This window comes from Herpailurus yagouaroundi, unplaced genomic scaffold, assembly GCF_014898765.1.
Source record: "Herpailurus yagouaroundi ecotype Mexico unplaced genomic scaffold, PumYag 159, whole genome shotgun sequence".
Classification (NCBI taxonomy): Eukaryota; Metazoa; Chordata; class Mammalia; order Carnivora; family Felidae; genus Herpailurus; species Herpailurus yagouaroundi.
Genome location: NW_024412400.1, coordinates 55588642 through 55605631, shown reverse-complemented (window position 1 = coordinate 55605631; position 16990 = coordinate 55588642).

Below are 16990 nucleotides of genomic sequence, written 5' to 3'. Positions count from 1 at the left end.
TCAGACAACCACATCTGAGTGACCTGTGGTTGCTCCCAACAAAAATGCATTTAATTGAGGTTGCTTTCTTTTAATGCCCAAAGTTCATGATCGGATCAGAACACAGGGATTTCTGAGAAAAGCAAATAGCATACAAATAAAGGAACACTAAGTTTAGAAATAATGAGTCACATTCTGATAGCAACGTGGTGGCATATGGGCCATTCCACAGCATATACACATTTCCTCTAAATCAGACTCCTAAATTTCCATAGGAAAGGGAAGTCGCTGTTTAAAATTTAGTCAAGATAGCAAGCAGCAATGAAAAGAATAATAGCCGTTTGTATCGAGTATACCACCAGCCTCCTTTAGAGTGTTACTGTTTCTGCTCACAACAGCCTTGCAAAGCAGATAGCATTGTCTCCATTTCACAACTAAGAAAATCAAGGCTCAAGAATGGCAGTTACTTACAGTAAGACACATACCAAGAAGTCAAACCTATGTGTGTCTAATTCCATAGCTTCTTCACTCTATCCTGACAGATTATCAGATTATACGTGTGTGTGTGTGTGTGTGTGTGTGTGTGTGTGTGTGTGTAATTTTATATCATTATGTAACAGTCAGAATAGGAGTACTTAATATTTATTAGGTAAATATATTACCTCACTAAATATTTGTGTAAATCTCACATTTAACATGTATTATCTCACTAAATGCTTGAAACAGAGTAAGAGGTAGACATTACTAGCTTGATTTTACAAATGAAAACAACTGACCATGGGAACTAAAGGAACTTTCTGAAGATCACATATGTAGCCAGGATTTGTGCCCAGACAGCCTGGGAAAGGGCTCATGCATATTCCGGCCATTGCATTATCTTTTCTCAATGCCAGTCAAAGGGTGGCTTACCTCTGAGAAACCCAAAGTGCAAGGCATAATACAGTAGGATTAAAACTTTTATTTTGGAAAAGAGTAACAAATTTTTCAAGTTTGCTAGGAAAGATCTGCAACCAGGTGCTAGTCCTAGACTATGAAACAATTGCGCATCTCCTACTTCTAACTCCTAAGAGTAGTGGGGGCTATCAGTATTTCTACAGTAAATGCAATGACAACAGAACTTTATAACTCTTTATCAACAAGTATTGTAAAAAGCTCACCAGGATTGACCATCTCTTGGCAAATTACATTTACCCAGTCTAATGGTTCACCCCGACACCTCCCAAACTTGTGTTCAGATTCTCAGAGTAATGGCTCACTGTGCAGTAATGGAAGATAGAAGGAAGAGTATGAGAAAGGGAAGAGAGACTGTGAGCTTAAGAAGAAACCCAAATGTTTCTGATACTCTCCTTCCTCTTTCTCCTCCTGGAGAATTATTGACCTAAGTCTTCTATTCCTATCACAGGGCTGCCAAATGTTAGCATGCATCAGAACCACCCGGAGCAAGGGAAAGTTCTAACAAGTCCCCAGGTGAGGCTAATGCCACTGGGCCAAAGACCACACTCTGAGAACCACTGACCTATAATATTCATCGCTAACCACTGCCCTATAATATTCATTGCTATAGATCCTCTGTTTAAATATCTCCAACCACAATGGACACTGAAGTGAAATTAACACTGCCCACTCAGCAAAGCTTCAGGAAGTTAGAATTTTATTTACTTTTCAAAATGTTAAATCGAAAAGCATTTTGTAGTAACAAATTCTAAACACATATACTTCTGAAATAAAAACAACAGAAATTTCCATATTTCACCAAAAACTAAGAGGGCACACTTCTTCTTTTTTTGTTTTACAAACACCAAAAAGCCCAGCTCAAAACTGTTTACATATGAAACCTCTGCAGACACAGAAGCTAAGGTGCAGCTTCTGCATAAACATGGGCAGCCCGAGTCTCAGTTGAGCTCATTGAGCTTAACAAGTCTCTAGCTCCAGTTCACAGTCAGAAGCAGAGATCAATAAAGCTCCATAATGCTTGTCCGTTAGTCTCCAGACTTTCTTTGCACGAAATGATAAAAGATGAGCAAGGGTCAATAGTGCAATAGACATAGCCCATCCCTGCAGACTCATTAGAGCTCACTACAGTTACAGGTACATTGAGTCAAATAACACTTTTTAAGGGGGTTTCTGTGTTTTTCTGGGGTCACTTTGGAGAGATCCCCTCCCCTTGGTTTATCAATTCACCAAATCCTAGGTAGGAAAGGGACCTTAGAAATCTTTTGGCTTAGGGGGCGCCCAGGTAGCTCAGTGGAGCCTGGAGCCTGCTTCAGATTCTGTGTGTCTCTCTCTTGCTCTTTGCACTTCCCCCATTCACATGTGCACACGTGCTCGCTCGCTCTCTCTCTCTCAAAAATAAACACTAAAAATTTTTTTAAAATAAATAAATCTTTTGGCTTAACTTCCCATCAGCCTATATTGCAAGAAACTTTCCTACAAGATTCTTAGGAGATGCAAATATTACAGTCTCCAAAAAGATGAAGACAGAGAGTGCCTGGGTGGCTCAGGCCATTGAGTGTCTGACTTCAGCTCAGGTCATAATCTCATGGTTTGTGAGTCTGAGCCCCACATTGGGCTCACTGCTATCAGTGCAGAGCCCTCTTTGGATCCTCTGTCCCCCTCTCTCTGCCCCTCCCCTCCTCTCCAAAACTTTTTTTTTTTTAAAGAGGAAGACCGAGATCTACACAAGTAACTTTCAGAGTAGCTTTACCTCATCCCTGACCTATTCACATGATATGATTGTTGTTTAAAATAAATCCTCCAAAACCAAAACCTCCAGACTGCTCAGCTAATTTACAATCACAACAATGAAAAGCTCCATGAAAGGAGGAAGTCACCTTGTGTTTGTCACCACTGTAGGCTAGAATGGGCACAGCTGGACCTGGGTGCTCAATCAGTGTTCATTGGATAAAGTAATGAATGAATGAATGAAACCATCAAAGGCACCCATAGCTGTAACAATACTTTGTAACTTTCCAGAATAACCCTAAATGACTTGTTCTATTGCTAAGGTTCCTACAAGACTGCAAAGACACAAGTTTTAGCTTCATAGAAGAAGGATCTGTGTTTTATATCTAAAATCCTAGTTAGTGATACCAAAGAGACATGTTAAAATAGAGGAAATTTAGTGTGTTAAGCCATAAATGCAGATATGAAACATTAAATTAAATATTAGTGTTGTGAAATTTAAAAAAATTTTAATTTTAGTTTTATCCTAGCAAGGCTTTCTGTATATATGAACATGAAACCTACTCAAAAAAGGAAATTAAAGCTTTTATTAACCCATTTAATCCTAAATCATAATTTTGCTACTTAAAAAAAAAATCTTTCATAAACTTCATATTAAGGAAGTAAGAAAACTAATAACCAAGGAGTACCTGCTATGTGCAAGGCAATGGGAAACTCTTTTTTTTTTAATATGAAATGTATTGTCAGATTGGTTCCCATACAACACCCAGTGTTCATCCCAACAGGTGCCCTACTCAATACCCATCACCCACCCTCCCCTCCCTCCCACCCCCCATGAACGCTCAGTTTGTTTTCAGTTTTCACAAATATCATCTTATTGGGGCACCTCGGTGGCTCAGCCTACTAAGCGTCCAACTTTGGTTCAGGTCATGATCTCACGGTTCATGAGTTCAAGCCCTGTGTCAGGCTCTGTGCTGATGGCTTGGAGCCTGGAGTGTGCTTCAGATTCTGTGTCTCCCTCTCTTTCTGCCCCTCCTCTCCTCCTCAAAAATGAATAAATTTAAAAAAATATTTTTTTTAATATCATTTTATTCACCACATCAGTAGGTACTAACTTTCACATAGCCAGGTAATGTAGATATCTAGATATCCACTGAAACCAACAGTAAGCCAATCAGGCAACTTTTGTGTCAAATTTAAATTAAATGATCCAACAACTAAGTTGAAAAGTAAATTTCTAATGCCTTACCCATGCATTAAATGACTAACTAGACTTGGAGAGAAAAAACATTAGCTTTAGTAAACAAGAGTAGGGAAGGTATTTCCCGATTAAGTCAGGAATACTATTTGATATCACTGGAAAGGACAGGCATTTCAAGGGACATTGATTATTTCCTCATGAACAAAGAAATAAAGTCAGCCAAAAGGGCTCCAAGTGATATTTTTAAAAGGATACAGGGAGGGTAAAGATTATCATCCCGTCCTTTGTAAGAGGTATAGGAGGTCAAAAACCTCCCCTAAGCAAAGGAGGGCTCAAAAGTGGATTATTTACTACGATGGTGAGAAAGCAGAGTGTCTTCTCAGAGCATTTGCAGTAAATATCCCCTCCTGTCTCTCATTCTCTATCTGTCAATCTCTCTAGCTGAGCCACTTTTCATTCTCTTGTCATTTGGGGGAAGAACCGTCTGTGTGTGTCTCTCCCCGTCTTGGTGACACCCCATCCTCATCATCTTCCCTCCGTCTCTCCCCTAGTGGCCGTGGTATAGAATTGAAGTCTTCAATTTTATAGCCCTTGATTGGAAATTTTTATAGTTCTCCCTTAAGAATGGCTCAGCTTTTTTTAAATGAGCTCCAGTCTTATTTAAAACTTCAAGGTTTATAATTACTAAAATTGTCTTGAAATCTGCTAAATCCAGAAAACCTTGTTCTACGCCTCCATGAAAGATAATTTTAAGATGAATTCAGGAAAAGCAGCATTTCTGCAGATCCGGAGAAGGAATACATACACACTGCAGGAGGGTATGTATCTACGAGTGCTCGACCTCTTATAAAGCCAACCATTGACTTAAAAACAAAAATAAAAGTCATCATAAAAAAATTCTAGTATAAAAGGCTTGAGGCAAATAAAATGTACTATCTCTGAGGTATATTGACTCAAACTATTACACTGTTTCCGTGTAAAGAATGAAAACCTGAAACAGAAAAAAAAATTATTAAAAAAAAAAGTTTATCTTAATATAAGACAATTTTCTCAGAGGGAAATTCCTAGTGCTCATTTTGTTTCAGCTATTGATCTACCTCTTAATTGCTCCTTCCTTTGCTATTATTGATTTCAAAATCAGAAGGAGGGCTTAGCCTATATATTCATTTGTTTATCCCTCAAATGCCTGTGGGGAGAAAAGCTGCTGACAGAAGGGATAGTATCTCCCTGCCCAGCAGCTTCTGAACTTAAGAGACCCCGCCTCGGAGCCCAATGTCTCAAAAAGGAGGACACAAAGGTTGATGTATTGTTGACTGAAACTTGTCCAGCTTATAAAAAACAAAGAACAAAAATCTGTGCTCCAAGACTCCTTGCAGCTTCAGAGTTACTGTGAGGTCCTACCATGGGTCCAAATTCACAGCTCTGTTATTTCTTCCTCAAAAGCAGGTCTTTTGTTGCTAAGTCCAATGAACCCAAGTCTGGCTCCCTTCTCCTGGGACTTGAAAGATCCTTAGTCCTTAGAAGGGCTTAAGTTTGAGTTCGTATTTTCCAAAGACCTGTCAAAGAGACTTCTGAGTAAGCCCTCCACAAAACTGTGTTGCATCTAAACAACGACTGCAGTAAAAATAACTTTACCCTTATAACCTGGAATTGATGATGTATTATTCACACAACAGTTTGAGGAGAAAGCCTAGGTAACCTCTTACTCAAAACTGTATCTCAACTTTCCTTAGCAATAACAGCAATATGAATCTTTTCTTTTTAAAAAACTATAAGCCTCCTTGAAATTAAGATGAAAAAATAAACTCTTGCAGTTTTTATTTAATATTCTCCTCACTTAAATTTGGATACTTACCATAGAAATGTAGCTTCATGATGAAAGCTTCATCTTCCTACTATTTGCCATGTCTAAGAATTTTCTTTTTTTTTTAATTTTTTAATGTTTATTTATTTTTGAGAGAGAGAGAGAGAGCAGGAAAGGAGAGAGAGAGAGAGAGAGAGAGGGAGACACAGAATCCAAAGCAGGCTCCAGGCTCCCAGCTGTCATCACAGAGCCCTATGGGGGGGCTTGAACTCATGAACCTTGAGATCATTACGTGAGCTGAAGTTGAACACTTAACTGACTGAGTCACCTAGGAGCCCCAGAAATTTTTTAATAGAAATGCGGGACTGCCCTATCTCCTCTAAATAAACTCTATTATCTATGCTAATAGAAGATAGGGATATTGCAAAATAAGACTCCAGTAATTCAAATATTTTACTGTAAATATTCATGTTACCTCCCACCTGTTTTTTTTTAATTGTTTTTAATGTTTATTTATTTTTGAGACAGAGAGAGACATAGCATGAACGGGGGAGGGCCAGAGAGAGGGAGACACAGAATCTGAAACAGGCTGCAGGCTCCGAGTGGTCAGCACAGAGCCCGAAGTGGGGCTTGAACTCACGGAGTGCGAGATCATGACCTGAGCCGAAGTTGGCCACTCAACCGACTGAGCCACCCAGGTGCCCCTACCTCCCACCTGTTTTTACCAGAGCTGATGGCAAATTAAAAACAAAAACACAATAAAACAAAACGACTTTTTAAAGACTACCTCTTCTTACTCACTAGCTAGGTCACTTCCCAACTAAGGAACTTGCTCTCTCATTCCAACCTCAAATTCAGAATTCAAGCTTGTGGCTCAGCAAAAGCACAAGTTTTAAAGACCTCTAAAATGATTTAAATATAGTGAAATTAAAAAAATGTTGCATCCACATGTTATGCCCAGGGTCTATTCTGTAGCCTTCATTAAAACGTTTACTTCTTTATTTCATTGGTTAGATTTTCAAACAATCAATAAGATAATAAATATGTGAGAAACAGCAGTTCAACTTACTTCTTTATCTGAAAATTCTTTTTCAGGGAAAAATCTGAAAATCTACTTACATTTTTCTACAGAGAAGAAATATCACAGGTTTTAATGTGGCTTCCTTGGGGAATACTTCCTGAGGTATTACTTCCTTGGGGAACTATTCCTTTGGGAATACTTCCTGAGGTCATTTCTTTTTGAACCACTTACAATTGAAAATTTCTTCATCTTGGGTCCAGGCAGCCATCATCGTTCATCAAGTTTAGACCTGAAAGGCATCAGTCAATGATGGCAGTTCCTCCTTATGCCACAATGTCTGATATCCTTGATGACAGGCATTTCTCTTAATTCACCTCCTGTTTCCAGCGTCGGAAACTCTAAGTGTAATGAGAATTGTGTAACCAGTAATATCTAGCCAGGTCTAACACTTTACTTTTTGTCCATTTGGTTGCCTCGCCTTGACAACGTCTTCCTGGTCTATAAATGCTAGATACCCTACTCTCCTTTCAGTCACTGTAATTTATTTTTATCCTTTTGTTATTATTTTACTTTTGTTTCAAGTTCTTATTTAAAGTCTATTTAGTTAACATATAGTGTAAAGTTAGTTTCTGATGTAGAATTCAGTGATTCATCACTTACATAACACTCAGCACTCATCACAAGTGCCCTCCTTAATATACCCATCACTCATTTAGTCATAATAATTTAATACCTGTTTTATCTCATGCACTTCTCTATTGGATGCTCAACCAAACGCTTAACTGGATGCACAAGTCTAATGAAGAGACACAACATTCTAGGAGATGTCAACTGGTAATAGAGATCCCTCCACTCTGAAACACAAGTAGAAAAGAGCGTCTAGAAGGTTTGCTGTATGTTTAACTCCATCTCTGGTAGTCAGACTTTAATTAAGTCAAGAGACTTATATCTTCACATCAATGAGTCACTGAAATGTGACGTGGTGATAACTGTAAGCCTTTTCTCCACTTTGCTAATTGAAAAGCTCAAAAAAGAAATACATCTTATGAATGCAACCCTTCTTTTAGCCCTAAAGGATCTGGATGATATGACAATATACATTTTTTATGTAATTCAGTAAAAGTCACATACTGCCATCCTCTTTTTCCCCCTGATCTTTTCCATGTGCTTCCTGGTTTAAAAGCTTTTAGGGATACCTGGGTGGCTCATTTGGTTAAGTATCAGGCTTCGGCTCAGGTCACGATCTCGTGGTTCGTGAGTTTGAGCCTCGCGTCTGGCTCTGTGCTGACAGCTCAGAGCCTGGAGCCTGCTTTGGAATCTGTGTCTTTCTCTCTGCCCCTCCCCTGCTTGTGCTCTGACTCTATCGCTCTCAAAAATAAGTAAACATTAAAAAAATTGTTTTATTAAAAAATTAAAACTTACAGTATTAATACAATAGTGGGGGGAAATGTTGAATGTTGCTCTAATTTTATATTTGACATGGTCCAAGTATGTTTGGCCATGCCAATTAATCTTCTTGGCCTTCATATATTATCTATTAGTTAACTTTCTTATTAAATAGGGTTAATACTTATTCTTTTTTTTAAATGAGATGCTATAATAAAAAAGAACCAATATTCATAAGTTTCTAAAAATATAAAATATATTTTCTCAATTCACTTCAATAAGCACAGGGATTGCCAACCACAATTCAAGACACTAAGCCAGGAAGGAGGGATACAGAGCAGAGTTGACCAAGACATAGTTCCCAAACATTGCTAAATATCATTCATACTTGGGGTTTAATATCAAGAGTTTAACAACAACAACAAAGGTACAATACTTGTACACTGAAAACTACAAAACACTGTTGAAAAAAATTAACTAAGATCTAAATAAATGGAAAGACATCCCATGTTCATGGATCAGAAGACTTAATATTGTTAGGATGGCATAATCTCCAAACTGATCTACAGGTTCAATCTGTAGAAAGGGATAGAAATCCCTATCAAAATTGCAGTTGTTGTTTTCCAGATGTTGGCAAGCTGATTCTAAAATTCATATGAAAGGGGAACCTGGGTGGCTCAGTCAGTTGAGCATCCAACTCTTGATTTCAGCTCAGGTCAGGATCCCAGAGTTATGGGATTGAGCTCCATGGTCAATCCACTACACTCTGGGCATGGAGCCTGCTTGGGGTTCTCTCTCTCTCTCTCTCTCTCTACCCCATCTCTCTTTCTCTCTCTCTCCTCTGCCCCTCTCCCACTCACATGCTCTCTCTCTCTCTAAAAAAATAAAAATTAAAAAATTAAATTACATGAATATAAAAATGCGAGGGATCCAGAATAGTCAAAACTATCTTAAAAGAGAAGAACAAAATTGGAAAAACATTTCAAATTTTCAAAACTTAGTACAGTAAAGCTATAGTAATCAAAAGAGTATGGTATGGCATAAGGCTCAATATATTGATTAATGAAATAGAATTGAGTGTCTAGAAATAATCCCTTACATTTATGGTTGTCAACTTGGGCTGCTATAACAAAATATCATAAACTAGATGGCATATAATTGACAGCAATTTATTTCTCACAATTCCAATGGCTGTAAGTCCAAGATCAGGGTGCCAGTATGGTGGAGTTTTAGTAAGAGTCCTCTTTCAGGCTATAGACTGATGACTTTTTGTGTTTTCAAAGGGTGGAAAGAGAGATACCTAGCTCTCTGGCCTCTGCTTATAAAAGAACTAATCCTATCCATGGAAGCTCCACCCTCTTGACCCAATTACTTTCCAAAGACCTCAACTCCAAATACCACTATTTTAGGGATTAGATTTCAACATATGAATTTGGTGGGGATGGGGGGACACAAATATTAAGTCCATAACAATGGTCAATTGATTTTGACAAGAGTGCTATGAAAATTCAGTGGGCAAAAAATACTCTATTCAACAAATGGTGCTGGACCAGCTTGATATCCATATGCAAATGAAAGAATGTGGATACCTACATCACACCACACACAAAAATTAACATAAAACAGATCATACACCTAAGTGTAAAATCTAAAACTCCTAGAAGAAAATATGAATAAATCTGCATGACCTTGGATTAGCAATTGTTTCTTACTTACACACCAAAAGTACAAGAGATCAAAGAAAAAAGATAAATGAGACTTCATAAAAATTTGTTTAAAAATGTTATGCTTCAGGGGCACCTGGGTGGTTCAGTCGGTTAAGTGTCCAACTCTTGATTTTGGCTCAGGTCATGATCTCATGGTTTGTGGGACGGAGCCCTGCATCAGGCTCTGTGCTGACACCACAGAGCCTGCTTAAGATTCTCTCTCTCTCTGTCTCTCTGCACCTCCTCTCCTCATGCTCTCTGTCTGTCTCTCTCAAAATAAATAAAAAAATGTTTAAAAAACACAAACTTTTGTGCTTCAAAGAACACCATCAAGAAAGTGAAAAGACAACCCATAGGATGGGAGAAAATGTTTGCAAATCATGTATCTGATAAGGGACTTGTGTACAGAATACATAAAGAGTTCTTACAACTCAACAATACAAATACCTAATTAAAAAAAAAATTAAAAATGGGCAAAGAAATTGAATAGACATTTCTCCAAAGATGTACAAATAACCAGTAAGTACATGAAAAGATGTGCAACATCATGATCCATTAAAGAAATGCAAATCAAAACCAAAATGAGATACCACCTGACACCTCCCAGAATGGCTAAAATCACAAAGACAAACAATAACAAGTACTGGCCAGGATGTGAAGAAATCGGAACCCTCATATATTCCTGGTCAGAATGCAAAATGGTGCAACTACCTCAGAAATCACTTTGTGATTCTGGCAGTACCGTGATGGAGGCAGTACCTCAAAAGTTAAACACAGAATTGGTATATGACCCAGCCATTCCACTCTAGGTATGTACCCAAGAGAAATGAAAACACGTGTTGATACAAAGAATGTACACAAATGTTTATAGCAGCATTATACATAAAAATTCAAAAGGGGAAGCAACTGAAATGCCCATCAAATGATGAACGAATAAAATGTGGTATGGCCACACAATAGAATATTATTCAACAATAAAAATGAACGGATAACTGACACATACTACAACCTGAATGAACGTTGAAAAAGCTATGCTAAACGGGGGGTGGTGGGGGGGGGGGGGGGGGGGGGGGTGGGTGATGGGTATTGAGGAGGGCACCTTTTGGGATGAGCACTGGGTGTTGTATGGAAACCAATTTGACAATAAATTTCATATATTGAAAATAATTAATTAATTAATTAAAAAATTTTTAAAAAAGAAAAAGCTATGCTAAATAAAAGAAACCAATCATAAAAGACCACATATTGTATGATTTCATTTATATGAAATTTCCAGAATAGGCAAATCCATAGAGATAGAGTGCTGGTTAGTGGTTGGCTAGGGAGGAGGTGGGTGTAAGAGAATAGAAAGTGACTGCTAGGGGCGCCTGGATGGCTCAGTTGAGCCACCGACATTGGCTCAGGTCATGATCTCACAGTTGGTGGGTTCAAGGCCTACGTCAGGCTCTGTGCTGACCGCTTGGAGCTTGGAGCCTGCTTTGGATTCTGTGTCTCCCTCTCTCTCTGCCCCTTCCCTGCTCATTCTCTCTCTCTCTCTCAAAAAATAAGATGAACTTTTAAAAAAGTGCTAATGAATATGAGATTTATTTTTGGGGTCATGAAAATATTTCAGAATTAGATAGCGATGATGGTTGCACAACTCTGTGAACATACTAAAAACCACTGACGTGTACCTTATAAATGAGTGAGTTGTACGGTATGTGAATTATATCCAATAATGCTGTTTTTTAAAAATAAAAGAAGAGTAGGACAGCCATTTAAAAAATAAAATGATGAACATCAATATAAACTTTTGGTTCCTATTTATGGTAAGATTCTGTTTTAATTTACACAGCCAATAGCATGTTGTGACCTGCCTGATTTTAAAAAGTCTAGTCTTTCTGGGAAGAATTTCTTAGGTGATTATTACATGGTTTGTGAGATGCTTCACCAAATTCCCCCTATGCCTCCCATAAAGCTGTCATATAAATTTAAAATACAGGTCACTAGGTCACTAGACCAAATACTGAAGAGTGGGACAAACTGCCCACAAAAGGACCTTGGCTTCATTTTCAGTTGCCATTATGTTTGCATGAGCTTCTTTGCCTATTGTTGTTTACTCTTGACACCTGAATTTTCTTATTGCCTTAGTTTCTTGTTTCTTATGTTCACTCTGGGTTTGTTCTTTTTATACCTAACAGCAACCCTGACCCCAAAATTAAATTTGATGGTAACTAAAATAATATCTTTACAATGAATGCCAAATTCGCCACAGAAAAATCTCACAACCCTAGAGCAGCTATGAATTTTCATAGTACATAAAAGTCAGAGAAAGATGTTTTGTTGAAGAAGGGTGACAATTCACTCAGTGGGGAATGGGGCAGTGATGGGGTTGGAGTTCTCCTTTTCTCATTACACAGCTATTAATTACAGCTGAAGAGTCTTACTCCAACTAATTAAGGATAAGTCTGAGAAAATTGATGTTAAATCAAAAGCCTTAAAAAAAAAAAAAAGAAGAAGAAGGCAATGAATCTCTTAGCAAAAGACAGGCAAAGTAAGTTTGTTCTGGGCAGAGTTGCAGTTACACGTCAAAACCCAAAGTAAAATAGTTGGATCATTCAAACATTTTGGCCACTGTGCTGATTAATGGTCAACTTGACTGGGCCATGGGGTGCCCAGAAGTTTATGCAAACATTATTATGAATGTGTCTGTGAGAGTGTTTCCATAGGAAATTATCATTAGAATCTGTAGACTGAATAAACATGATTGCCCTCCCCAATGTGAGTGGGCCTCATGAAATCAGTTGAATACCCACATAGAACAAAAAGGTGAGGTAACTCCTCCCGTCTGACTGCTTGAGCAGGATGTTGGTCTTTTCCTGCCTTAGATTCAAATCAAGAGGTCAACTCTTCTTGAGTCTGGAGACTGTCAGCTTTTGGACTGGAATTTGCATCATTTGCTCTCCTGGGTCTCCAGATTTCCAACTTCAGAGCTTGAGACTTGTCAACCTCCATATGAAAGTAAGCCAAATCCTTATAAACTTTCTCCCTCTCTCCTCCTCTCCCACCCCCACTCTCTCTCTCTTCTGTTCTCACTCTCTCTATAATTGGTTGTGTTTCCCTAGAGAACCCTAATACAGTCACTTTAGACCAATATGTATTTCAGACATTGAGAGTTCCATCATTACTATCCTTAACTGATGAATCAGTCTCTCTCATAAAACAGAAAATTGTTCTCTTTAAGTTAATTTCTACTTTTGAAATCTGAATTATTTAATTTTTTTTTAAATTAACTACTGTTTTACTAAAGGTCTTTTAAACAGATGAGGAAGTGAAGTGCTCTGTGTTTGAATATATGATACTGAATTAAAATACGTCTTATGTTGGTCTGTTACATTAAGGTAAGCAATGGGTTTCCCTGAAAAAGTGGTTCATAGAAAACACAGTTGAGTAAGTCATAGTTGGCACAAAAGGAGAGGAAGGGAAGAAGATAGGGAGGTAGGGGAGAAAAGGAGGGATGGAGGGAAGGAGAGAAGAAGGAGAAACCAATCATATTCCTAAAAGACTAGGTTCAAGCTGTATGTGTTATAAAAGAAAAGATTTTAATAAGTAAAATAGATGTATTAAGCATTTTCTAAGGTCCAGATACTTAGCTAACTGCTTTATATATGTATTATAATCTCATTAAGCTCTCAAAATAATGGTAGGGAACACTTATGAGACATTTACTCGGGGCCAGGCACAATTTTGAGTGCTTTCTGAGTATTAACTTAAGTAATTTAATATGTTTATTATCCTTTATGGCAGATGAGGAAATTGAGGCTTTGAGGGTTAAGTAAGCTGTTCTCATTCATAAGTTACGTGGTCATGTTGGGATTTAAATATGGGAGGTCTGGCTCCAATATCTGTTCTCCTAACCAGCACAACATGGCCACCTTCTCCGAGAAAAGTGATATATACAAAGTCATGGGAAGATTGTTTACACTGAGCCAACAGAGTATAGGGCAAAAGACAGGTTTTGAAATCCAGCTCTTAAAGTTCTGTCACTTCAGAAGAGGCACAACCTCTCTGATTCTTGCTTTACCATCTATGAAAAGGAACTAAAACCTCCTATCCTGCAGACTTGTGGCAAGACAAAGATGATTTATGGAAACCTTGGTAATCATAGTTCAATAAATTATAGTCATTATCATCATTATTATTATCTTTATCATTATTATTATTCTTTTGAAGCTTGACAGAGAGCTCAAAGACCCAAGCCATACGACTTTCCTGGTTGGTTGGTTGTTGGTTGGTTGGTTTTCAACCTAAAAGTTCTAATTAATGAAGAAAATAAAATTCTATGTAGATAGAGGGAAACACAAGAATTGATAGTAATGGAGGATAGCAGGTACATCTTTATAATCACATAGCCAGGACGGGGAAAAATGTTTTCATTTAACAGGAAAACAGAATTACCCACTTGTTCTGAGAACACAAGGATAACTATACAATCACTAATGACGTTCCTTATACTAAGCAGACGGAAACTGAGATTGTTCCTTTAATTGATTAATATATTCCAGTAATTTATCCAAGCACCTGGGTTTAACCATGATATGGTTCTGGAAACAGTAGCTGGCTTAGCCAAAAGTGCAGAGTCGGTACAAAGCTAGTTGGTGACTCTATGCAAGCTTCACAAACCTTTAGAATTCTACTAAGTGTTACAAAGAGTTCTACTCTGGGACAGTAAGAGCATTTTATGTCATCATAAAAATAAGTGATGCTAATCTAACACTGTTTTTAAAAAATAAGGGTTAACCTGCACACTGTGAAAGCAAACCAGAAAGAAGTCAATAAAATTTGTCTCAAATTTCTGTTTTTGCATTTATTTATTTATTTATTTATTTATTTATTTATTCTTATTTATTTTTGAGACACAGAAAGAAAGAGTGCACGCAGGGGAGGGACAGAGAGACAGGAGACAGAATCCCAGCGCAGAGCCCTATGTGGGGCTCAATCTCACAACCATGAGATCATGACCTGAACCAAAATCAAGAGTCAGACACTTAAGTGACTGAGCCACCCATGTGCACCCATTTTTTGCTTTTAAATACCCACATCTGTTACTGGGTTTCCTGCTTATTCTCCTTCTGATAATAAGATGAATATAAGAGAATAGGGGTTAATAGTTAAAGGGAGATGTTGCTGATGTAGTTGGCTGGAACTTTATTTTTTTGTCTTAATTTCATTGGCTTTCCGTTGTCCTCTTTGTCTTGTCCACATGGCTGTAGATACACATTGGATAGTGCTATGTAAAGACAGTGTTTGAAACTGCTTTAGAATAGATCCTGTAGGAAATCTTTTGTTAAGCTGGTCTTACAGCAGCTCTGGGGGTTTATGTATTGTTCTTCTGGGGTCTCTTTATTGCTAAGAAGTATCCTTTTAAGAAGAAGCCTATTATGATACATTTCATATGTTTGTGACAATTAATGGGACAGCCACATTCATTCCTTAATGAAATACTCCTTTTCCAGTTTTTAGAACAAACTACTGACTCTCATTATTAACATGACTTTTATTCTAATATTAAAATTGAGAATGTTTAAGGGTTAGGATCTTCTGACAATGAAAGACTTCAGCTTAAGCATATACATATCTGTAAACTTGGAATCAGTAAGCTGGAGCAGCGTCGCTCATGCTGCTAGAACATAGCTCCACAGGTACTCAGAAAATGCACTAAATTAAGAAGAAAGTAAAGGAAGGAAGGAGGGGAGGGAGGAAAGGCAGGCATGGAGGCAATCCTGCTTTTGACATGCACCTTATAAGAGAGCAGCTCGTTTAGTTTTTAATTCAGGGGGCTCTTTCTAAAGTATTCCAAAGGTTCTCAGTCATGATGCTTGGATTTCTGAATGCTAAAGAGTCATGAAGGAGGTGGCTGAGTCACTGAAAGGAAGGGAAGGAACATACAGTCCCACTAACAAAATAGGAGAAATGTCATAGCACATAAGAGAAGTTCTGAAAGATGAGTATTTAGAGAAGGCAGAATGGAGGAAGGAAGCCAAGAGGAGAAGGGGGGGAGGGAGAGATGGAGAACTATATGAGTACTTTGTAAATGGTGGTTCATTTTATTCTTCAGAAGAACCCTATGAAGCTAGTACTATTCCCATGTCACAGATGAGAAAACTAAAATATAGAGATACTAGATCATTTGTCTCAGAATATAGTCTGTTGGTAGAAAAGCTGGGATTTGAACCCAGGAGCATTTGGTCCCAAAGTCCATAACCCTTTCCACCATGCCACGGTGGTTAAGTTTGGAAGCCTGAGAAAACTCACGTTTCAAACTGTTAATCTTGCTCCCCCAGAAGTAAGACTATCCTCAGCAGATGCACACCAGATCTCGCACCTGACAGCTGTCTGTTTTAAGTAAAATCTCACATCAGGTCCTCTCTCCTCCCTGGTATGCTGAACTCCAGATATATTCCAAACAACCTTTCTGGATCAATCAGTACAGCTTTTACCAAGTGATCCCATTCCCTTCCTTGTAATATTTGTCCCCAAACCTCCCAGGTTACCAAAGGGAATATACTCTTTTATTACTTTTAACTTTTATTGCCTCTAAAAGATTTCTACCTCAGCAAACATGGGCTCTTCAGTTATGCAACAGTTGCTTTATGATAATGATGACAAAAGGCCTGGTTCAAAATGTTCAGTTGATACAATTATCATTACTTCAGATTCTTCTACTATTATATTCTAACAATTCTTTCTGGTTCTTTAAATTTTATTCCCCTTTCCGTAAGCTGTGGGGTGTCTTAACCATTTCTTATCTCACAATTTGTATTATCAGCATCAAGGGAGAATCCTCTTCGTGGGGAAAGCACATCATTTGAGAATTTTTTTTAATATCCTCCTTATCTGTGGCTATATTTCATCTTCCCTTCCTAATGTTACTTGTGTCTTTGTTTCTTGATTTTCTCAGTGAATAAGTTTTTCTTTTATTGATCAATTCTCCTGGATTTTTACTTTTCTATTTCATTAATTTCTGCTCTAATCTTTACTAGTTAACATAATTCTTTTGTAACTTTTTCCTAAGTTTCTTGGTTTGTACATTGTTTTGCAAAAAATACACTTAAGGTTCATGATTTCTGCTTATCTATACTCTCATGACTTTGTTACGTATGATTTTTTTTTCTTCTGTTTTTAAAGATTTTGTGGGAGCCTGGATGGCTTAGTCGGTTAAGCGTCCTACT